Source organism: Globicephala melas, chromosome 20 (genome assembly GCF_963455315.2).
Source record: "Globicephala melas chromosome 20, mGloMel1.2, whole genome shotgun sequence".
Classification (NCBI taxonomy): Eukaryota; Metazoa; Chordata; class Mammalia; order Artiodactyla; family Delphinidae; genus Globicephala; species Globicephala melas.
In genome coordinates, this window is record NC_083333.1 from 34,107,247 (window position 1) to 34,132,887 (window position 25,641).

The window sequence follows — 25,641 nt, forward strand, 5'->3', positions numbered from 1 at the left end:
AGAGAGACACTTTGCATATTCTCTGTGTCTCCTGGAAAGCAGGAAATAAATCTCTCCTATGAAAGGTGCACCACCTGGGGGCTGAGGGCTGAGGGCTGCAGGCATGCTGCCTCCTGCAAATCAGTTCATTCTGGGAATCGTCTGTTGTGATTCCTGAGGTGTGAGGTAGCTTTGTGATGACAGAGGTCCTTATTTTTCTTTGTGGATTGCCTTTTTGTGTTGTGTGTTAAAACTCAAAGCTCATGATCTACATGACCAAACCCAAGCTCCTATTGATTTTCTTCTGTTTTCTTCTATAATTTTGAACAGTTTTGCATTTTAAGTTTGTCTATGAATAATTTTGAATGAATTTGGTGTAAGTTGTGAAGTTTGCGTCATTTCATGCCATATGGTGTCCAATGAATTGTTCCTTAACTATTTTTAGAAAAGTTTTAGGACACTGTCTCCATTTCAGTTTGAATTTCTGCAGTTTAGTGGGTTCAGCCGTTCTACCAGCAGGGTGCGCTGTCTCCAGTGAACTGTGAGTCAGGTGCAGCCTGCCTGTCCCGCACTGACCACAGAGGAGACTGAGCCCGCCTCTCTGACTCACGGCGCACGCGCCTACCACCGGTTTTGGCTCTGCGCGCAGCTGACAGAAGTTTGTCTCAGGCGCCGCCAGAGCTTGTGCAGGGGTGGCCGGGTCAGCGTCTCTGCTGCCAGGAGCTGAGTCTCCTTTAGACTCGCCGGGGCTTGGGCTTCAGGACAACACGGGGCTGTGTCCATGCTGACAGGAGCTGCGTTTCCTGACGACCCAGGAGACGCCAGGAGGAAAAGGTGAGGAGAAGTGAGGAGAAGCTTCCTGTGTGTGTGACTGACTGCTGAGGGAGAGGTGTCCGTCTTCACGCCCCCCAGGAAGGGCTTAACGTGGAAAACTGCGTTTTATGTCAGGTTTTTTGTTTGTTTGTTTTTGTTTGGTTGGTTTTGGGTTTTTTTTGCGGTATGCGGGCCTCTCACCGTTGTGGCTTCTCCCGTTGCGGAGCACAGGCTCCGGACGCGCAGGCTCAGCGGCCATGGCTCACGGGCGCAGCTGCTCCGCGGCATGTGGGATCCTCCCGGACCGGGGCATGAACCCGTGTCCCCTGCGTCGGCAGGCGGACTCCCAACCACTGCGCCACCAGGGAAGCCCCTTTAGTCAGTTTTGTGTGCAGTGTAACCGGCATGAGTTATGTGGTGTCCATTTTTCCCAGCACTGCTTATTGTGGGGACTGTCGTTCCCCTTGGTGTGTCCTTGGCCCCTTTGTCGCAAAGTAACTGACCCCATCTGTGTGGGGTTAATTCTGGGTTCTGTTCTGTTCCTCTGGTCCCTGCGCCTGTTTTTGTGCCAGTTCCACACTTTTTTGGCCACTGTAGCTTCACAATATAGTGTGAAGTCAGGGAGCAAGATGCCTGCAGCCTGTTCTCCTTTCTCAGGGTCGCTTTGGCTATTTGGGGTCCTTTATGGTTCCACACAAATGTTAGGTTGATTTTTTTTTGTTTGTTTTTTTGCGGTACGCGGGCCTGTCACTGTTGTGTCCTCTCCCGTTGCGGAGCACAGGCTCCGGACGCGCAGGCTCAGCGGCCATGGCTCACGGGCCCAGCCGCTCCGCGGCATGTGGGATCTTCCCGGACCGGGGCACGAACCCGTGTCCCCTGCATCGGCAGGCGGACTCTCAACCACTGTGCCACCAGGGAAGCCCTGTTAGGATGATTTGTTTTATTTCTGTGAAAAATACCATTGGCAATTTGGTAGGGATGGCATTCACTGTGTACGTTGCTTTGGGCAGAATGGAAATTTTAACAATATTAATTCTTCCATTCCTTGAGAAGGGGCTATCTTTCCATTTATTTATGTCTTTTTCAATTTCTTCATCGATGTCTTAAAGTTTTCAGTGTGTAGGTCTTTCAAGTCCTTGGTTAAATTTATTCTTAGGTATTTTGTTCTTTTTGATGCAATTGTAATAGGGTTGTTTTCTTTCTCTTTCTGATGGTTCATTACTAGTGTTTAGAAATGCAATTGACGTGTGTGTATTGATTTTGTAACTTTACTGAATTCATGTATTAGTTCTAATAGTTTTTTTGGTGTAATGATGTAGAAAATTGGAACTTGAAAATCCCACTGTTTCTATTGCATCCAGATCATCCACAACACCAAAGACAGAGTGGCTCCTAATCTAATCTTCCCACAGTGCCTGTAAATTCCATGTGGACTTTGGGTGAACTGGATCTGGGTAAGGCTTGGCCTCTATATGGAAGTTTGATGTTTTCTCTGCTTTTCTGGCATGGTAATGACAGGGCGTTTTGAAAAGTAACTTACTTCCCAGTAATTTCGAACATACAAACAACTTTACATACATAAAAACAAGTCATAGCTTGATCACGTATATTCCTAAATATTAACATTGACATTATTTAAAATGGAATTGTTTTCATAAATTGTTTTTCAGATTACTTATTGCTAGTGTACACATATAAGATAGATTTTCGTGAATTGATAATTTGTCCTATAATTTTGCTGAATTAGTTGATAGCTCAAATAATTTTTTGTTGATATAGGAAGTTTTATATACAAGATGTGATCTGTGTTCTGTGAATAGACACAGCTTTAATTTTTCCATTCACACGTGGATGCCTTTTATTTCTTACCTCAAGACTCTGGTTAGAACTTCCAGTACACTATTGAGTAACAGCAGTGAAGGCCAGCTTCCTGGCCTTGTTCCTGATTTCAGGAGTAAATCTTTCAGGCTTTAACATTGAGTATGATGTTTTCTGTGGCTTTGTGTACTACTCTTTTCCATACTGAACAAATATCCTTTTATTACTACTTTTTAAAAAAAACTTTATTGGAGTATAGTTGATTTTCAATGTTGTTACTTTCTGCTGTACAGCAAAGTGAATCAGTTATACATATACATATATTCACTCTTTTTTAGATTCTTTTCACATGTAGGTCATTACTGAGTATTGAGTAAAGTTCCCTGTGCTCTACAGTAGGTCCTTATTAGTTATCTGTTTTATATATAGTAGTGTGTATATGTCAATCCCAATCTCCCAATTTATCCTTCCCCCTCTTTTCCCCTCTGGTAACCATAAGATTGTTATCTATATACCAATACATCTGTGACTCTATTTCTGTTTTGTAAATAAGTTCATTTGTACCATTTTTTTGGATTCCACATATAAGCGATATCATACAATGTTTGTCCTTCTCTGACTTACTTCACTCAGTATGACAATCTCTTGGTCCATCCACGTGGCTGCAAATGGCATTATTTCATTCTCTTTTACAGGTGGGTAATATCCCATTGTTTATATGTACACATCTTCTTTATCCATTCCTCTATCAATGGACATTTAGGTTGTTATTCCTACTTTTGAGTGTTTGTATCATGAAATAGCACTGGATTTTGATTATAGCTTTTTCTGCAATAATTGATAGGATCATGTGGGGGTTTTTTTGTTTTTTTGTTTGTTTTTGCGGTACGCGGGCCTCTCTGTTGTGGCCTCTCCCATTGCGGAGCACAGGCTCTGGATGCGCAGGCTCAGCGGCCATGGCTCACGGGCCCAGCCGCTCCGCAGCATGTGGGATCTCCCCAGACTGGGGCACGAACCTGTGTCCCCTGCATCGGCAGGCGGACTCTCAACCACTGCGCCACCAGGGAAGCCCTGATCATGTGTTTTTACTTCACACCTTTATTGTGGTTTAAATACGTTGCTTAGCTTTAATATGTTGAACAAGCTGAAATTTCTGGTGTAGAGACACTTATGGCATCATCCGTTTAATATTGTTTTGCTTTCATGTTGCTCTTATTTTGTGGAGGATTCTTACATTTCTAAGTTATACTGATGTAGTTTTCTTTTTTTTTGATGTATTTGTATGATGTGGTTAGATTCAGCTTGGTGTTAGTGGTTTGGAGGGTTAGTGTTAGGGCTGAGACTTGCGGGGGCTGGGGCTGGGTTATGGTTTACGGTTATGACATATGTATGGTTAATGACTATTTTATGGTTTTGGTCACGGTTGTAGTTTTCTTTATTAAGGTTTATGGTTTTGGTCTCATTGTGTTAGGGTATGGGTTAGGATTGGGATACAGGTGGGATACGGGTATGGGTATGGGTTAGGTTTAGGGTATGGGCTAGGGTTAAGGTTAGGTCAGGGTTTAGGGTCAGGGTCCGAGTTTAGGATTGGGATCAGTGTCAGGGTGAGGATCAAGGTTGAGCTAGGCCATTGTTTTTCTGCCCCTCCAGCCCTGGGCCCTGATAGATGAATGTAATGTCTGCTCTGGTCACTCAACTGATTCAAATTGAACTCAGCTCAGTCAAGGGTACTTAGGGTCTCAGAGGTCATGCAGGGTTTCCCTCTACCCTCCCACCTGGGAAGGGATGCTGGCCCCACTCTGTCTGAGCAGCCACAGTCCAGCGCAGCCCTGACATGCAAGGTACTCTCTAGACATGTGTGGATTTATACAGGACTGGGTGCATCAAGCTGCCGGCCCATCGGTGCTACCTTGTTGAGGGCTGGTGGGGCCCTCCTGGGACTGGATGGACCCTCTGTTCCATCTGCATGAGTGTAAAAACAGTCAAGTCTCAGAACAGCCCTTGGCCTCTGAGCATCCAGGGAGGCATCCGTGGTCCTCCAGCTCAGGTCAGCCTTTGCCCCTCAAGCCCCTGTGGCCAATTACTGAGCCAGTTGTGCTGCTGGGTAATTGAACAGCTACCTGGTTATCCTAGACAGTTCCTTGAGATGTTTCAGTTCCCAGTATCCATGTGGTTGAAACAAATGCCTCCTCCCTCATTGCCTCTTAGCCTGCCAAGAGAGGTAATAACCCTCCAAACATTGAGTGTGGCCCTGGTCATGACAACCATACACAGACTGTGGCCCTGCAATCCTTCAACCTTCTGGTTGTAACCAAGATTGACATTCATATCCATTGAGAATCAAAGGTATTGAAGCACCACCTAGAGGGGCGGGATAGGGAGGGTTGGAAGGAGACGCAAGAGGGAGGAGATATGGGGATATATGTATAGCTGATTCACTTTGTTATACAGCAGAAACTAACACACCATTGTAAAGCAATTATACTCCAGTAAAGGTGTTAAAAAGAAAAAAAGGTATTGAAGCATCTGGGACCCAGACAGTTTCACATTGAGGCCATATTGTTGGGGAGATATGTGCATCCCTGTCCCATACCCTGTGGTCTCTGGAAAGCCACCAACTGTGTTAGCGTGGTATAAAATAATCCTTGAGACTCCCACTGTTTCATTGAGTAATAATTTCTCTACTTTTTGTAGAGAGAAGAGACTGGAAAATGAGCAAATTTGTTCTTCATGGGTGGGTGATTAACGTGAACATGGGGCATGATGCCTGGGCTCCCACCTCCCAGGGACAGGAATGAGATCTCTGCACCTTCCGAGGACACACAGGCTATTCTTGACCAATCTCTGAGATGTGTGGACCCGATGCCCAAGGCAGGAGCCCTGAGTTTCCCAACAACAACAAAGTTGCTTTTTCAGCAAGTGGGAGAGCTTCTTGCCATCCTGGGAGGACAGCAAGAGCACTGGAAGGGTGGCCACAGCCCCTGACCCTAAGTGAACCGTTTCCCTCCTTGGACTTCAGATTCTGTGCTGTGCAGTGGGCTGTCGGTGATGTGGAATCTGCTGCTTCCCCCAACCCAGCATCTATTCTCAGCATCTCAGCTTTTGGGAGTTACATCCCACCTGCTTCCAGTCCACACTTTTGCAGAGGGTTGATCCCATGTTCCCCTCACCTCAAAAATGGGTATATGGTCCATGTCTAGCCAGTCCCATGTTCCATCCTCTTGTTCAAGGATGAGAATGTGACCCAAGCTGAGCAAAGGTCTTTAAAGCTGTGACTTTTCATGGAACCTAAAGAAGGAGAGACCCTTCCCAGTAGAATGGACATGAGTGGGTGTCAGCCTGGAGTTGCTGGAGGCCCCTGATGCAGAGATAGACACTGTAGCTGTGGATGGGGCCACCACAAAGTCACTTAGTAGGACAAAGGGACCAGGTCACACTATGAGAGTGTGAGCCCCTGTCCCACCAGGCCCAAAACCACTGCCATAACTGCCTCTTGCAAGTAGAAATACATATTTCTATCATTAAGAAATTTATTATTTTTACATCAGTAAGTGTGTCCAGTCCCTTGGAATCAAAAAAGTCCTAGCTTACACATTAGAATCAGTAATCCCTGAGACTCCCTCTCGCAGGGTGTTCTCATTCAGGGCGTCATGGTGGGTGGAGGTGAAGACACTGGGTGGGGTCAGATCGTAGGGGAGCTGCTGGACATCTCTGTTCCTGTTCCTTCCCTGTCCAGGAGAGGGAAACCCCAGCATAATGAGAGGAGAAACAGCAGGGGAAAGAGGTCCCTGGGTGGCTAATTGGTATGTTTGTATTTTCCTAATTTTAGAATCATTTTGTTAATGTGTTTTTATTACAAAATCACCCATTTCCTCTATATTTCCAGTTTGATACAATAGGTTTTTTTCTTATTTGACTTTTAATTTTCCCTCCCTTTTAGCTTCCTACAGACCTGTCACAATTAATGAACACATATTAATACTTTTTTATTAACTGAAGTCCATATTTTATTCTGGTTCCCTTTGTTCTACCTTTTTCTGTTCCAGATCCCATCCAGGGCACCACATGACATATAGTCATCATGTCTGTTCAGGCTCTTCTGGGTTTTGACAGTTTCTCAGACTATCCTTGTTTCTATGACCTCGACAGGGTTGAGGAGGACTAGTCAGGTATTTTGTAGACTGTTCCGCATTGGGATTTACTTGCTGTTTTTCTCATGATTAGATTGGGTTTATGCGTTTTGAGGAAGTTAGGTCAGAGAGGTCAAGTGCATTCTCATCATTTTATGTCAAAGGAGCAGGCTCTCAAGGCAACTTATCACCGTTCATGTTAACTTTGGTCACATGGCTGAGGTCGTGTTTATCAGTTTTCCCTGTGAAGTTATTTTTCCCGTGTCCATACTGTATGTCTTATTTAGGAAGAACCCACACTTCAGAAGAGGGTTGGGTTACCTCCTTGATGGATGGCTGTGTGTCTACATCAGTTATTTGGAATTCTTCTGCATAGGACATTTCTATTCAACCCAATTCATAAGAATGTTTGTAATCATTTATTTTACTAGTGTGGGCACCTGAATAGTTATTTTATACTTGTGGTTATAATTCATCATTACAGTATTTGGGTGCTTAATTCATTCTTGCTTTGGATATTGAGAGCTTTTTTCATTGTCTTGTGGAATTATGTCAAATGAAAACATCTTGTAAGTTTTTTTTTTTCTTGGTACTTCTTTACTTTCTGATAATTCAACATTATCCTGGCTCATATATTTAGTCTCTCAGTCCTAGTAGCAGCCATTTCTTCAAAGAGCCCTGATTCCTTTTATTAGAGGATGGTATTAAAAAACTTACCTTTGGGGACTTCCCTGGTGGTCCAGTGGGTAAGACTCTGCACTCCCAATGCAGGGGGCCCGGGTTCGATCCCTGGTCGGGGAACTAGATCCCACATGCGTGCCACAACTAGGAAGTCCTCAACCCCATGTGCCGCAACTAAGACCCGGCACAGCCAAAATAAGTAAATATTTAACAACAACAAAAGATCTCCCATTAAAAAAAAAAAAAAAACTTACATTTGGAAGCTAAATGTACCCAGCTGATAATGCACTGAAATATGTATTCCAACTTATGCGTATACACCTAATTATAAACATTTTTTTAAAATTTATTTTTGGCTGCATTGGGTCTTCATTGCTGCACGCGGGCTTTCTCTAGTTGCGGCGAGCGGGGGCTACTCTTCATTGCGGTGCACAGGCTTCTCATTGCGGTGGCTTCTCTTGTTGCAGAGCACGAGCTCTAGAGCACGTGGGCTTCAGTAGTTGCGAAACGTGGGCTCAGTAGTTATGGCTCACGGGCTCTAGAGCGTAGGCTCAGTAGTTGTGGTGCATGGGCTTAGCTGCTCCACAGCATGTGGGATCTTCCTGGACCAGGGCTCGAACCTGTGTCCCCTGCATTGGCAGGCAGATTCTTAACCACTGCGCCATCAGGGAAGATCTATAAACATTTCTATATGGAACTGTTTGTATCCATGTTAAGCTAAAGATGAGTTTACATAAATGCCACCAACCTGATCCATTATTACATGGATATTGTAACCTTCTCCCTTTGCTTATCTGTAACTTCCTACTCCAATGGTGAGAAACCTGGCTTCCACCATCTGTCATTTTTTGAATTCATCGCTTGCTCCATTCCAGATTACAAATACAGTGGTCTCAGCATTCTTAGCTCCTACCCCCAGGGAAATAACTTTATAAAATAGAGTCTAGGGACTTCCCTAGTAGTGCAGTGGTTAAGAATCTGCCTGCCAATGCAGGAGACACGTGTTCGATCCCTGGTCGGGGAAGATCCCATATGCCGCGGAGCAACTAAGCCCGTGTGCCACAACTGCTGAGCCTGCGTGCTGCAACTACGGAGGCCCGCGCACCTAGAGGCCATGCTCTGCAACAAGAGAAGCCACTGCAATGAGAAGCCCGTGCACTGCAACAAAGAGTAGCCCTTGCTCGCCGCAACTAGAGAAAGCCCGTGCACAGCAACGAAGACCCAACACAGCCAAAAATAAATAAAATTTTTTTAAAAAGAAACAAAAACATAAAATAGAGTCCACTGTTAAGGTAGAGTCCACTGTTACCTTTATTCTACAGATTCCATTTATTTCCAAAGTTACCGAGGTCAGCACTTTTTGTCCCACCACCAACAGTGAGGTTATTTTTTAATACATTTCTAAATCAGTTTTTGTTAAATTCTGTAATGCATCCTGTGGCACTCCCATATCCTAAATAACTAAAATTAAATATATTATGATTTATTTGTTGGGCTGTAAAAATTTATGGGTTTAGACAAATGCATAGTGGCAGGTATTCATCACTAAAGTATCATATGGAATATCTTAGTCTCCCACCCATAACCCGTCTACCATCTCTCTGTTTTACTTGTTGCAGAATGTCATAAATGGGGCCATACAGTGTATAGCACTTCAGACTGGATTTTTTCACTTAGCAATATATGTGTAAGACTCATGTTTTTTGCCTGGGTTGATGGTTCATTCCTTTATATTTCTGAATGCTATTCCACTGCATGTATATGGGAGGGAAAATAATTTTCCCTCTATCTTTCTTTGTTCTTCATTGAGATCCCCCATGTAGTAATGAAAATGAAAGGCAGATGAACTGGAGAAAAACATTCAGAAGTTTAATAACGTGTGTACCTCCTATATGCATAAGAGATATTCAGGAAAACTGAGTAACGCCCTGAAATGGCCCAAGCCATCACCTTAAATACCATCTTCATCTAAAGATAAAAAAATGAAGGAAGGGTATGGTGGTTGTGCAGATTTAAGTCTTACCTTCTCCACTGATAAGAGTTTCTTGAGATGTATTCATCCTTCCATTCTTGGTATGGAGAGAGAGAGCTTTCAAATGGAGACTTCCTTTATAAATGTCAACTTCCTTCACAAAAGGGCAATCTTGACTTGATTTTCAGAGATTCTTATGTGTCTTCTTTTTTAAAAAAATCAGCTCAAAGTTATCCTTATGCCAACAGGCATATTTTGGGGTGGCATATTCTGCTCCCCTTGAGATGAATGTACCCCAATTTGCTTATGCATTCTTCTACTGAAGGACATCCTGGTTTCTTTAAGTTTATAGCCATTATGAATAGAGTTGCTGTGCTTAATTACATCCTTGTTTGCATTTGGACATAGTTCTTAAAAGCAGTTGTCTAAATACTGGACGCACGATGTTGGATCCTCACGTGAGCCTTATTGAGCTTTGGAAAAAACTTCTAAAATGTCTTTTAAAGTAGCTGTATATGCATTTCACCAGCAGTGAAGGAGAGCTCTTGTTTTTCCTCACCCTCCATCAATCAGTAGTAGTTTTTGTTTTTTTTTTTTCTGAGTTTATTAGTTCTAATAGGTGTGCAGTGCTATCTCATTGTTGTTTTAATTTGCAATTCCCTAATGGTATATGATGTTATTTACTATCTGTATATCTTCTTTGGCCAGGTGTCTGTTCCAGTCTTTACCCATTTTTAATGGGGTTTGTTCTAGAATCCTTGGTGTAATTTGAGTACATATCTTTTATCAGTTATGTATTTTGAAAATATTTTTCTTTCAGTTTGTAGCTTGTCTTTTGGTTTTCTGAATAAGATATTTCATAGAGTTTAAAATTTTTTAAATCCATGTTCAAAATTTTATTTCTGGGCTTCCCTGGTGGCGCAGTGGTTGAGGGTCCGCCTGCCTATGAAGGGGACACAGGTTCGTGCCCCAGTCCGGGAGGGTCCCACATGCCGCGGAGCGGCTGGGCCCGTGGGCCATGGCCGCTGGGCCTGCGCATCCGGAGCCTGTGCTCTGCAATGGGAGGGGCCACGGCAGTGAGAGGCCCGCGTGCCACACACACAAAAATATATATACATATTATTTCTTAGGCTTTTGAGACTCTGTGTTAAAATTCATCACCAAACCCAAGGTTATATAGATTTCCTTCTATGTTTTCACCTATAATTTTTATAGTTTTACATTTTAAATGTCTATGGACAATTTTGAGTGAATTTTGGTGTAAGTTGTAAAGTTTGTGTCTACAGTCTTTTGATTGCATATGGTTTCCAATTTATTATTCTATAACTATTTTTGGAGAAGTCATGGGATATTTGGCTCCATCTCAGTTTGAATTTCCAAATTTAGTGGTTCTGCAGGCTCGCCAGTTGTGAGCGTGGGCTCCAGGGAACTGAGAGGTTGAGGTCTGCACTTCCCAGCTGGCCAGCAGGCGGCACCAAGCCCACCTCTCTGATACTTGAGGTGCATGTGTGTTCCACTGGTGGACTTGGCTCATGAAGGAACTTGGCTACTTGTGCCACTGATAGAAGCTCGGTCTCTTCAGGATCCACCATGGTTTCAGCTTTGGGACAACACTTGGCTGAGTCCATGCAGACAGATCTGAACCCAGTGTCTTCAGGAACCACCAGGAGGCACCACCTTGGGAGTAAAAGGTGAGGAAAAATGGGAGGAGAAGCTTCCTGTGTGTGCCTTACTGCTAAGGGCGGGGGTGGGGGGTTGGGTGTCTGTTTTCAGAGGACCCAGCAGAGGAAGGACTTGATGTGGAAAATTGTGGATTTTAGTTAGTTTTGTATGTGTTGTTGATGGTGTCCAGTTTTCTTGGCAACATTTATTGAGGGGGCTGTCTTTTCCCCGTTTTGTGTTCTTAACTCCTTGTTCGTGAATTTACAGACAACATACAAATGGGTTTCTTTCTGTGCTCTCTATTCTGTTCCTCTGGCCCATGTGTTTGTTTGTTTTTGTGCCAGTACCATACTGTTTTGGTTACTGTAGCTTCGTAATGTAGTGTGAAGTCAGGGAGGGAGATGATTCCAGCAGTGCTCATCTTTCTCAGGATGGCTTAGGCTATTCAGAGTTCTTTGTTGTTCCATACATGTGGTAGCATTGTTTGTTCTGTTTCCATGAAAAATACCATTTGAACATTGGAGGGATTGCATTGAACATGTACACTGCTTCTGTTGCTGAATTAAGTTGTATGGACCCCCCTCCTTGGAGGTCCATATGACTTGATTCTGTAACAAATTTTAGTGAGCCAGCCAGAGGGTGGCTTTGGATCTGCCATTCTATCCAGTAATTCAGCCAGGACTTGCTTGCTGACCTAGGATTGACAAAGCTGGCTAAATAACTGGGTAGTTTGCCCCAATCCTTGACCTCTGGGCCAGTGAGGGCTACTGAATCCAGTCTGAGATCAAAAAGCAGCCAAGGGTTAGGTAGAGTTCTCCCTAGGTAAAGACCGGTTCCCCACCCTTGCGTATCTATAGCAAGGATGCTTGCTACACATTGGGGTAGTATCCAGGGGACAGCTGGCACAGGGGGCCCTGACCCTACTTCAGCCAATAAAGCCAAGATTGGTTGTAGGGGTTGGCTGGTTGAAGGAAAGGATACTGGCCTGGCTAGAGCCAGACCTCTGTCTAGAGGACTGGACTGGGCAACTGGTTATCTAAATATAGCCGATCCTCTAGTAGTGGGTGAGATTGGACAATAGGCTGTCTAGTTGGACTGGTTCCAAGCAAGGGGACTGGACTGGACGAGAAGCCCTCTGGAGGCCACCACATGGTAAGAACATCGCCTTGTTTTCTGTCTGTATCGTAAGTCCTAGTCTCTGTTCTTTATACAAGTGAAGCTTCAGTCTCTGTTCTGTGTGGTCTTATCTGTCCTAATGCTCTTGGAAATCCTTGCTGCAACTGTGGGCACGGATCGAGCACATAAAAGCCACTAGGGCACTCACCACTGGAACACTCCTGTGAAAGGATAAGTCAGTCACAGACCAGGTTAGATGAGCACTGGGCACCCTGCTGACTGGAAACAAATGTCCGTGTAAGTAGCCACACTGTAAAACGCCCAAGCCACCCAGTCCCTGCTGTGTTCCCTATATCCTTTAGGATATAGTAAAATATCCAAGAGCACATCTTTTGTGTTGGTCTGTCTTACCCCAATTTGCCATCCCAGGGCAGGGTACCTGTCTCTGTCAGGTAGATCTCTCCTCACTACTGTCCATCACAGATCTCTTGGGATCCCTCCTCAGACGTGAACCCTTTAAAAATATTTTTGTCAGGTTTCAGGAAAATCGCTTTGCCTGGCTGGGGAAAGAAGAGGACCCCCAAATCATCCGAAGTCCTTGGGTCCTTGTAGCTGGTTGTATAGAGACCTGGACACATGCCAAATGAGTATTTGGCCTCCCTGCTCGATCACCTGTAACCAAGCATGGACAAGCCCTCTTTGAACAGTCTCCTGGAATGCTGGAGAGGCTCTCTGGGTAATTTATTTGGCTAGAGAACCCTTATTTCCCACTCCACCTTCACCCTATCTCCAGGGACTGCTTGCTGAAAGCACCCACCTATATCAGGTATCTCCTACAGCCCCACAGTGGGTCTGGGAATGTCTCATTGCTGACTTAAGAGGGGATCTGGGACTTCCCTGGTGGCACAGTGGTTAAGAATCTGCCTGCCAGTGCAGGGGACACGGGTTCAAGCCCTGGTCTGGGAAGATCCCACATGCCGCAGAGCAACTAAGCCCATGTGCCACAACTACTGAGCCTGCACTCTAGAGCCCACAAGCCACAACTACTGAAGCCCGTGCACCTACAGCCCATGCTCCACAAGAGAAGCCACCACAATGAGAAGCTCGTGCACTGTAACGAAGCCCCCACTCGCCACAACTAGAGAAAGCCCGCGGGCAGCAACGAAGACCCAATGCAGCCAAAAAAAAAAAGAGAGAGACAGAGAGGGGGGACCTTATAACTAAGGCCCTCTTAGACAGCATCTCCCCTCCCATACCCCACAAAGATTGGTTCACGTTTCAGAGCACCTAGATCACCTGGTGTGGGCTAATCTTGTGGGATCTGCATCGCCACCAACCCTAGAAGGAGGCCACTGGGAAGTTGGAAACAGACTAGAAATAAGGACTCCCCAGTAGGGGTAACCAAGCCTCTATCCCAGCGAAATCGCCACTAGGGTGCATCCTCCATAACTAGAAATTACCGCCCACTAACAGCTTCTTTTCTTTTGCAACACATGGCCCCAGTATAAACTGGTGGATGGAGAAAGTTGGCCAACTAATGGCTTTCTAAATTATAATACCATTTTTCAATTGGACCTCTGTTGCCAGCATTTGAAAAATATGGGATGAGATCCCCTATGTCCAATTTTTCATGGTGCTTTGCAAAAACAAGGGCCTCCGTGAGAAATGCAACATTATCTCTAATGTCTCTCTCTCTCCTGGTACTGGAATCTCAGCCTAAAGATTCTTTTTTTTTTTTTTTTGCGGTACGCGGGCCTCTCACTGCCGTGGCCTCTCCCATTGCGGAGCACAGGCTCCGGATGCGCAGGCTCAGCAGCCATGCCTCGCGGGCCCAGCCGCTCCGCGGCATGTGGGATCCTCCTGGACTGGGGCACGAACCCGTGTCCCCTGCATGGGCAGGCGGACTCTCAACCACTGCGCCGCCAGGGAAGCCCCTGAATATTCTCTTGACTTCCTCTCTCTGCCAAGGGTAGCTTCTCCCCCTTCTGACAGTTCACCCGAGACTCCTGAGTCATCTACCCCTACCTGACCTGGTTCCCTGACACCTTCTACGCCCTCTAATTCACAGCCACCCTACCTGGTGCCCTTGCCACCTCCCCGACTCTCCCACCTCCATCTCTCAGCATGCCTCCCTTGGGGACTAGTCCAGTTCACACCCATAGCGGCATTCAGTACCAGCCCCCTGGAAGCAATAGGCTATTCCCCCTTTCCAAGGTCCTTAATGGAGAGGGCAGACTGACCACTGCATGTACCCTTATCTTCCTCAGATCTGTGTAACTGGAAGGATCAATCCAAGGGTTTGAAAGAAGATACCAAGGGGGTCCTTAATTTAGTCTGGGGAATATTCCACACTCCTTTCCACACTTGGGTGGATGTCCAAACCCTCCTGAACATCGTATTCTCTGTGGAAGAAAAGACACTGATTATAACTAATGCAACTGAAGAAGCTGATAAGACCAAGCAAGATAACGCAGGACAGGTTCTATACCAGCCTTGAATCCAGGCCATTCCCTACATGGACCCTTGGTGGGACCAGTAAGTGGAAAATGGTCAGCAGCACCTCACACATTTCAGGGATTTGATTCTTAAGAGCATTCAGTTGGCTGGGAAGAAACCCTTAAATTGGAGTAGGGTTCAGGGAGTCATCCAGGGACTGAAGGAAACCCCCTTGGCTTTCTTGGAATGCCTAAGGGAGTCCCTTTGTGGGTACACGAAGGTGAACCTGGAGTCAGTGGAAGGGTAGGCCATTCTTAAGTCCCATTTCACTTCCCAGAGCGCCCCAGACATTAGGAGAAAATTACAGAAGTTGGAGATAGGGCGCACTACACCTTCTTCCTGGGGTGGAGTCAGCATTTCGGGTGTTCAACAACCAGGATCTGGAGGCAGATGCCAAGGAAACTAGACCAGCGGAACCCAACTGCCAGTATTTTGGCTTCAGTAATTCAGGGTCAGTCAACCTCCCAGTGATGATGGGGCCTCCCCCAGAGGGACCCTGTGACATCAGTGAGTCACCCCAGGTATTGAAGACCACACCCACAGTGGAGAGAAGGGCTCAAAGCCAGTCCGTAGGGAGGAGGGCCACGGGGAGGGGGATGCCCCAGACGTCTCAGAAGGAAGCTAAAGGGACCACTGTGTCCAGGCTCATCCTTGCCGGTCTCACACGTGAAAGAAGAAGAGGACTGAAGGGGCCCAGGGGCTCCTTGGAGAAGCCTTGGCTGACCCTGACTGTGGGGGTAAAACACACTTTCTAGTTCACTTTCTAGTCGACACAGGGGCCATCTACTCAGTCTTGAACACCCGACAAGGCAGAATGACCAAGGATAAATGTAAGATAATGGGAGTGGAAGGGAAGCCACAGGAACATAATTTTATAGAGCCCCTTGAGTGCGATTTGAAAGGGAGAATGTTATCTCACTCTTATATGTACCAGAATGCCCAATTCCCCTAATAGGAAAAGACTTACTATACAAATTGGGAGCTACAATTTATCTCTGAGACAAAAACCTTACCACTGAAAAGCCCAGAATACCCAAGGTGGATGATTAACAGTCACGGGCAGCTGTTCCTCATCAGCCACTGCACTGCAGGCCATCCTGGAAGCTCACCAGAGGACACATTATGAGCAGGAGGCCCTATATCAACGGCTCATCAGGGATTTCCCTGGTGGGCCACTGGCTAAGACTCTGTGCTCCCAGTGCAGGGGGCCTGGGTTTGATCCCTGTCAGGGAACTAGATCCCACATGTTGCAACTAAGAGTTCTCATGCTGCAGCTAAAGATCCTGCACGTTGCAAAGAAGATCCCACGTGCCACAACTAAGTCCCAGCACAGCCAAATAAATATATATATTTTTTAATGGCTCATCAAATCCATGACTGCCCCCAATTTCCGTAGTCTCCTTAAACAGGTGGTTGAAGCTTGCCCTATCTGCCTCCAGAATAAGGCCAACACAAACCCCCAACCAAGGTCAAGGGAGTGACCCCCACCCAGCATAGAGGCACATATCCAGGTCAAGACTGGCAACCTGATTTTACAGTAATGCCCTGGACACAAGGAAGTTTTAGATACTTGCTGGTTTTGACTGACACCTTCTCTGGCTGGATGGAAGCATTCCCCACCTGAACTGAGATTGCCTGGGAGGTCTCTAAGGCCCTGTTCAAGGAAATAATCCCTCAGTTTGGGCTCCCTAAGTCCATCCAGAATGACAGTGGGCCTGCCTTTGTTTCCCAAATGACTAAGGGAGTCGCTAGAGCTCTAGGAATTAAATGGGGTTTACACTCCACTTGGAGATGACAGTCCTCAAGAAAAGCAGAATAGGTCTTCCCTGGTGGCACAGTGGTTGGGAGTCTGCCTGCTAATGCAAGGGACACGGGTTCGAGCCCTGGTCTGGGAGGGTCCCACATGCCACAGAGCGGCTGGGCCCGTGGGCCACAGCTACTGAGCCTGCGCGTCTTCAATGGGTGAGGCTGCGATAGTGAGAGGCCTGCGCACCATGATGAAGAGTGGCCCCCACTTGCCACAACTTGGGAGGGCCCTCGCACAAAGACAAAGACCCAACACAGCAAAAATAATAAATTAATAAACTCCTACCCCCAGCATCTTAAAAAAAAAAAAAAAAAAGAAAAGCAGAATAAATCAAACCCTCAAAAGAAACTTAGCCAAACCATGTCAAGACAGTCATCAACCCTGGATCTCCCTTCTCCCCACAGCACTTTTGAGACTGCGAATAGCCCCTAAAGGAAAGCTCAGGTTAAGTCCATATGAGCCCATGTACATGAGGCCCATTCCTGAAGGACCCGGCTCCAAGACCAATCTTAAGGATATGGACCGGCAGAAATATACCTTACAGACAGGGGAAATAATCAAAGCTTTACATGCCTACGGGAATCCGGAACTGCCTTCCCCTTTAGACAGGGTTTTACATCCTTTCTCCCCTGAAAATTGATTTATTTGAAAACCTGGAAGGCTGGAAATCCACAAGACCAGTTAGACCCCAAGTGGACAGGACCTTATCTAGTAATCTGGACTACTTATTCTGCTTTACAGTTATAGGGTATAACTCCATGGGCCCACCATACCAGAGTGAAAACAGCACCTACACCGAAGGAAGAAGTTACTGAGCCATCCACTCAAAGCGCCTATGAACCTGTCACAGACCTTAAGTTACTTTTCAAAAGGCCTAACTTACCAATAGATAAGTAATGCGGTGGGCAGGCTTAGTAGTTGGCCTTGTCATTGCTATTGCCTTACTTGGCTCCTGCTGTTCTGCCAAACTCCCTCCCTCTGGCAGAAATCTCCTCTGTCCATGCTGGATATCAGGGACATTAACGTTGGAAGCAGGATGAGTAGCCATTATTGTCTATTCTTTCTTATCTTCTCTGCTCTCTTACAACTGTCCACATGGAATGGGAACTCAGTGCAATAGTAAATTTCTCACGGATTATAGCCCGTGGACAAAGTCTATCCCAGTGCTGGTCTGTCACCCCCAACCACAAAGTGATGCCTATGGATTAAAGGTATTACATTTTACCCCTAAGAATGACAGCCTCACTCTCACCTTGGCTAACGAGTCTGCTGAACCTTCCCCACTTGAAGTTCGTATCCCATCCATAATGCAGCTTCCCTGCTTGGACCTCACCCCTTGCACTAACATCTCTAACAAATACAAAGCCCTCACTCTAAAGTGCCATCACTCTAACCAGTCTCTGTCTCGCTGCCACTGCCCGTCAGCAGCCCTTACCAAAGGGAGGGACTTGCGATAACACCGGGGGCTGCTCTGGACTCTGATCACTGCTTCTTCCATTACCCCACAATTTAAGTGCCCCGGGACTGACTCCTATGGAAATCTCACCCATTGGTGCCCTCTGCACTGACTCAATGAATACACACAGGGACCAGATGGGAGATGTATTTACTGGGGAGGGAAGACACCAGTTGTCTGGGGTTTAGTAAGTGGCCCTCCTGAGGTCTGAGGAAAAGCCATTAGGTCCAGAATCCCCCAGTGACCCCTGCTATGCAGGTGGGCTTCTCTCCCCACACTGCAAGGGCACCCCCTCTTGGGCTACCCACTTACAGAGGTGGTTCAGTTCCTCAGAGGTGCACCAGGCATGCACGCCCCCTGGGTACCTGTTCCATTGTGGCCCGAGAGTAAACCAGCTGCCGCATCAGAACAACCCCAACACCTTCCCTTTTCCAGGGTGGGCTCTAGCCTGCCCTTGCTTAGATAATGCCCAATTTGTGCACAATGCATGCTAGGCCAGCTAAGTTTGAGGAACCTAGGTATAACCATTCATAATGTCACCCAGCCCCCAGATACAAGGGCAATAGAACTCACTCTGGCAGGAGTAGGGATTGCTCTTGGACTGGCGGCCTCCTGAGGAGGTTTCGCATACCATGAAATCACGCTACAAAATCTCACACGGGCCCTTGAGGACTTGTCTAAAAATACAGGGGATGCCTTACAAGGACTCTGTACTTCTCTGGACTCACTAGCAAATGTTGTTCTCGACAATAGGCAAGCCCTTGACGACCTCCTGGCTGAGCAAGGGGAGTCTATGCAGTTATGAATGAAACCTGCTGCATGTATCTCAATAACTCTGGTCAGATTGAGGTCAACATAAGAGAGATACATGAGCAAGCTCAGTGGTAACACAGATAAACACACAAAGTCCAGATCCAAGCTCCATCTGGAATACGGTCAAACAGAGCCTCCCCAGCTTAACCTGGTTTCCTTCATTTCCTGGCCCACTAATTGCTATCATCCTCCTGTTCATCTTCGGGCCTTGCCTCCTTAACTGCCTTGTCAACTTCGTTAGCAAAGGGCTTGAAGCCAGCAAACTTCAGATGACACAAACACAAGGGTACAAGCAACTGGGACTACAGCCTGGTGACCACCAGACATATTTTAGGCAACACAGGGAACAGTTCTGCTCCTCTAATCCAGGGGAAAACTATGCCCATGTTCAGCAGGAAGCAGCTTCAGAAGGCAGAGCATTGCCCTTCAGCACCCCTCAAGAATGAGGAGCAGTAACAGAAAAGGGGGGATTTTGTTGTCAGAGCTGTGCCAGTTCTTTGCTCAAAACCCACCAATCCCTGCTTGAACAGGAATTAACATGTATCTTTAAGTCACAGGGTCTGGAGACAGAAGAAGGAAGCTATAGGAAGAGATAAACACCAGATAGAACCAGCTGGAACAAAGGTGGCAACGAATCTGACCTCCAACAGACCCTCAGTCTCATTCTGCTGAGTTTACTGCATTGGCTACTAGATGACACACCTACTGGTGGCCCTAACTGGAAGATATGGACCAAGAAAGGATAAAAAGGGTGTGGCTCCCCTTTCCAGGGAAGTGCTGCCCCTTCCCTAGACTAATGCATGTGCTCCCCATCATTAGCCTCACTCCTCCTGCCTTTGTCTTTACTCTTTAAAATCAAATCCCTCTCACCACATGGGCAAGGTGATCTGTGAACTAAGTTCCCACTTCTCCATTCCTTGGCCACAGAATAAAACTTGAGCTGCGTCAATCTCAGCTTCGGTTTCGTTCTTTGGGTATACAAACCCGAACTAGCATCTATTCTATACTTTCTTTTAATTCTTGTCCTTACACCAATAACAAGCATTATTGAAAACAGTCTCCTAAAAAGAAGACTCTTTGGGGAGTTTCCTGGTGGCCTAGTGGTTAGGAGTCCCAGCTTTCACTGCTGTGGCCCAGGGTTCAATCCCTGGTCAGGGAGCTGAGATCCCGCAAGCCACATGGTGCAGCCAAAAGAAAAAAAAGACTCTTTGCAGTCTATTTATTACCCTGGTTTTGTAAATCAGAGAAGGAGAGGGAATTCCCTGGCAGTGCAGTGGTTAGGACTCAGTGCTTTCACTGCTGGGGCCCAGGTTCAATCCCTGGTTGGGGAACTAAGATCCTGCAAGTCGTGCAGTGTGGGAAAGAAAGGAAGGAAGGAAGAAAGAAAGGGTTTTTTTTGCTTTTTTTTTTTAGAAACAAAGTTTTTAAAAATAAAATACAATAAGGAAGGAAGGAATTGAATCCTTGTCAACTGGTGTCAAGCCAATACCACAACCATTATGTCTTTCTCAATAAGTGAAATACCATTAAAATAAATTACATAACGTTGTAAAAGTTAAGTCATAGGCAAAAATCCTGTGTAACACTATGGCATATCCGTTTCATCTAGGCTCTCAGGATGCAACATCACCTATTATGGAAGAACTTTTACATCTTCATGATCACATGTTAATAATCAGTTTTTGGATAAGTTCTCTAGTCCTCTATATGATTTTACTAATATTGACAACTAAACTGACTCATACACGTACACTAGATGCACAAGTAGAGATAACCATTTACCAGCCACCATTCTAATCTTAACTGCCTTATCATCATTACGAATCCTTTACGTGATACGTGAAATCAATAACTCTTCCCTAACATAAAATCTACAAGTCATGAATGATACTGAAGCTACAAATACACAGATTATGAAGATTTAAATTTAGACTCCTCAGGACTTCCCTGGTGGCGCAGTGGTTAAGAATCCACCTGCCAATTCAGGGGACGCGGATTTGATCCCTGGTCTGGGAAGATCCCACAAGCTGCAGAGCAGCTAAGCCTGTGCACCACAACTACTGAGCCCACATGCTGCAACTACTGAAGCCCCCATGCCTAGAGCTCATGCTCTGCAACGAGAAGCCACCACAATGAGAAGCCTGTGCACCGCAACGAAGAGTAGCTCCCGCTCTCCACAACTAGAGAAAGCCCGCGCACAGCAACAAAGACCCAACGCAGCCATAAAAATAAAATTTTAAAAAGTTAGGGCTTCCCTGGTGGCGCAGCGGTTGAGAGTCCGCTTGCCCATGCAGGGGACGCGGGTTCGTGCCCCGGTCCAGGAGGATCCCACATGCTGCGGAGCGACTGGGCCCATGAGCCATGGCCGCTGGGCCTGCACGTCCGGAGCCTGTGCTCCGCGGCGGGGGATGCCACAGCAGTGAGAGGCCCGCGTACGGCAAAAAATAAATAAATAAATATTTTTTGACTCCTCTATAATCCCCACATCAGATCTAAAACCAGAATTATGACTAAGAGAACTCAACTAAGAGCTGAGTCATCTCAACTAAGATGACTAAGAGATAGTCATCGAATATTAGTTTCATCTGAAAATGTTTTACACTCATGAGTTGTTCCTTCTTTAGGCCTATAAAGCTATCCCAGGACGCCTAAATTAAAGAACGCTAATATTGACAGGACCAGGCCTATGTTGTGGAAAATGATCAGTAGAAGTCATTTTCCTGCATTCAAAGGCAGGACATAGGGAGATGGCTGAGGCGCGGGGTAAATCTGGAGCCTAAGGTGGACGTACTCTCTGAGCTCCAGAATAGGAACTGGGCCTCTGGGGTCCCAGACCACCCACTACTCCCTCCTGAGCGGGGTCTCGGGAACACCCCATGTCAGTGATGAGGCAGCCTGAGCACCTGTCACGACCTCGACGCTGTGTTCTGTGAGGGCCCCATGCTCTTGGGATCACACCCCACACTCTGCGGGTCGGCCCTGCAGGGTCCCTCTTGCCGCAGGAGCAGAGACCACCTAACAAGCAGCCCCCTCCCCAACCGGCAGGAAGAGGGGAGGGGAGCAGGGGCACCAGAAGAATCTCACTCAGACACCAGCATCCTAGGGGCGCCAGCAGGGACAAGGATGACACAGAAGGGCAGCCTGGGACCGGAAGGCACCACAGGCAGCTGGTGAGGTCCTGGCTCATCTGCACCCCCAGGTGCGCTGTCCCTTGTACACCCTCTCCCGAAATGCAGGTTCTTCAGATGCAAACAGGCAGAGCTTCAGACTGACAGTCAGCTCTTCCAAACTGACCTCTTCACAGCAAACTGCAGGACTGCACTCAAACAGGTGCCTTGGAGTCGACAACTCATGGACCAAAGTGGACGTCAGTGCCAGGGCTGTGGGTGGGGGTGCGGGGTGAGACTTTCGTGGTTATGGGATTTTGGTTTTACAAGATGAAAAGTTCTAGGGATGGTGTGATGGCCCCACGACAAGGTGAATGCACCTGATGCCTCAGAAACGTGCCCTTAAAATGGTGACGATGGTAAAGGGTATGTGATGTGTTTTATTTTTCCCTGATTCTTGACCTTTAAAAGTTCTTTGTATGTTCTTTAAAATTAATTAATTAATTAGGTTGTGCTGGGTCTTAGTTGTGGCAGGCGGGCTCCTTAGTTGTGGCTTGTGGCTCCTTAGTTGCAGCATGCTTATGGGATCTAGTTCCCTGACCAGGGATCAAATCCGGGCCCCCTGCATTGGGAGCACGGAGTCTCAACCACTGTGCCACCAGGGAAGTCCCTGATGTGTATTTTAGTTCACTTAAAAATAAAATAAATTTTTTAAATGATGTCTTGTTAATTGAGATTCCAATTCAACTCCCCTATCACAAATGTGTGAGGCCCAAGCACCATCCCCCACCTCGGGGGCCATCATGGTACCCTCCCATGGCACGTGACGGACCATTCTTAGGGGGGCTCATCTGTGCTACCTGAGCTCTGTCCAGAGGAACCCAGACAGTGTGACCCCCATGGATTAGATATGCTATGTGATATGCTGTGATATTAATATGATACCACCAAGGGTTACTGATCACTCAGCAGAACAGAGCAGCAACCGGCTCACAGGTGCCTGTCCTCATATGAACATGACAAGATTAAGAGAAGAAAAGGGACCACAGGTTAATCAGGGCAACACCCTCAATTCAGATGTTGGAAATCTCAGAGGGGACAAGACACACTGCAGGCAAAGAGCAGATATGGCGTCTCCCCCTACATGTGAACCTGACCCATGTAGATGGGGTGAGACCCACACAATCCCCAGACCCTCACCTGGGGTCACACGTCCACACACGAGAGTGACCCCACCATCCAAGACCCCACACCTGGGGTCACACATCCACACACGAGAGTGACCCCACCTTCCCAGACCCCACACCCAGGGTCACACATCCACCTCGGTCAGGACACCATGGCTGTGTTGGGTGGACCCCCAATGTGTGAACAAGCCGGGTCCGCAGGACCTACTAGGGCTGTAGAAAGAAGTGTAGGGTCCGTCTCCTCTCCCGACACTTGTCCCAAGAAGTCAGTCCCCTCCTGTTTTAACTTCGGTCCTGTGCTATTTTAATTGTTTTTCAAACTTTCATGCTGGGCTTCCCTGGTGGCGCAGTGGTTGAGAGTCCGCCTGCCGATGCAGGGGACATGGATTCGTGCCCCGGTCCAGGAGGATCCCACATGCCGTGGAGCCGCTGGGCCCGTGAGCCATGGCCGCTGAGCCTGCGCGCCCAGAGCCTGTGCTCCGCAACGGGAGAGGCCAAAACAGTGAGAGGCCCGCGTACCGCAAAAAAAAAAAGTTAACGGTAAATGATTTTTGATTCATAGGACTTTCTGAAGTTATTCCACAAATATTATAAGACATGAGAAATTAAATGTAGGTATTACATGTGTCCTTTGAGGGATGAATGGAGAAGCAAAACACGGTCCATCCATTCCATGGAATGTTATTCAGCCTAAAAAGGAAGGCAATTCTGACACGGGCTACAGCATGGATGAACCTTGACAGCATTATTCTCAGTGACATAAGCCAGACACAAAAGAACAAATAATGTTTGATCCACTCACACAAGGCCCCTAGAACAGTCAGATCCATAGAGACAGAAAGTAGGATGGTGGGTGCCAGGGGCTGAGGGAGGGGGAATGGGGAGTCAGTGTTTAATGGGGACAGTTTCAGTTTTGCAAGATTAAAAAGTTCTGGAGGTAGATGGCAGTCGTGGTTGCACAGCAGTGTGAATTACTTCCCTGAAATGTGCATTTAAAAATGGTTAAGATGGTAAATTCTATGTTATGTGCATTTGACCACAATTTTTAAAACTTAAAAAAATAAAAAAACAGGGCTTCCCTGGTGGCGCAGTCGTTGGGAATCCACCTGCCAATGCAGGGGACACGGGTTCGAGCCCTGGTCCGGGAAGATCCCACATGCCGTGGAGCAACTAAGCCCATGCGCCATGGCTACTGACACCTGCACTCTAGAGCCTGCGAGCCACAACTACTGAGCCCACGTGCCACAACTACTGAAGCCCGCGTGCCAAAAGCCCGTGCTCCGCAACAAGAGAGGCCACTGCAATGAGAAGCCCACGTAATGCAAAGCGAAGAGTAGCCCCCGCTCGCCGCAACTAGAGAGAGCCCGGGCGCAGCAACGAAGACCTAACTCAGACAAAAATAAATAAATAAAATTTATATTTTTAAAAAAAACAGTAAATAGTCCATGAATGCAACAAGATGCACACTTTACTAATAACCCAGGGAATTAAAACCATAAGAAAAAATTATGCGTAGACCTACCAGACTGGCAGACATTAAAAACACGGTATCAAATATCAGCGGGATGTGGAGCAATGGAAAGCCTGGTACATGCAACCAGTGGTGGGCATGCAACCACTGCTAAAACAATCTGGCCTCAGCGAAGTCCCTACACACAGACCCACACTGCTGCTCCCAGTTAAACACAAACCCATAAGCACTGCACCAGGACACACTGTCATGGACTCTGCAGCCCCAGGAGCCAAAACCAACCTGAAGGACATCACAAGCAGATGTAGAAATGAACTATGCACACTCCTACGAAGCATGCTCGTGTTCACCACTGTTTTCCAGCTGCCTTCCCATAACTTACTCCCCTCAAAAGAAACCCAAAACCCTTTGCTTTGTACAGCCCCAGATGGGTGACAAGCCGGAGTTCTATTCACTCTTGGGGTGACCATCAGTGGGTGCCCCCCTGCATATGTGCGACATCATGAATGCGTCTGTGAACTAACATGATCCTAATGAACTTGTGTGTGCCTTTCTCTTGTTGATCTGTCCTTGGCCCGTCTTGTGTATGGGGCCCCCGCCAGAGAACCCAAGATGGGCAGAGAAAAAGATGTTCTCTCCTCCTCTGCAGCGAGACCCTCCCTCGATATGTGGTCACCCCAGAAACCTGGTCACCCTGGATATCTGATTGGTTCCTCATCCTCCACCCCGCCCCCCCAGGTGATGTCTGATTGCAAGGATCCCGGTAGATCAGTTTAGCCAGAATCCCCGCTGACCCCCAATGTATACTCTTAGCAAGAGTCCATCTCTGCCCCCTCATTCTGCTCATTGGCTGTAAACCCCTTGCCCATGCTGAATTCAGAATGGAGCCTGGTTCTATACAGAGGCTTCTTTTCCCCCATTGCAGTAGCTCCTGAATAAAATCTGCTCTTGCTGTCTTCATCACCATCTGGCTCTAGTTCTCTCTGAGAGAGGACACAGCCGGAAGAGAAGACAGCGGTCTACACACCAAAGAGGGAGCCGCAGGAGAAACCAACCCTGCCAACACCTTGAACTCGGAGCTCCAGCCTCTGGAACCCATGAGACAATAAATGTCTGTCGTTTAACCACCCAGT

At 46.9% G+C, this 25,641-nt stretch overlaps 1 long non-coding RNA gene across 3 annotated transcripts; it reads left to right on the forward strand.

Moving 5' to 3' along the window:
- Window positions 1–598: 598 nt before the first annotated feature.
- On the forward strand, window positions 599–19,697 carry LOC115845456 (uncharacterized). Of its 3 annotated transcripts, none has more exons than XR_009560221.1 (4): window positions 599–813; window positions 2,154–2,246; window positions 10,780–11,084; window positions 19,295–19,697. It is a non-coding gene; the product is annotated as an uncharacterized lncRNA (long non-coding RNA). The 3 variants fall into 3 exon arrangements; XR_009560222.1 differs by having other exon boundaries at window positions 10,976–11,084; XR_009560223.1 differs by lacking the exon at window positions 2,154–2,246.
- Window positions 19,698–25,641: the final 5,944 nt, after the last annotated feature.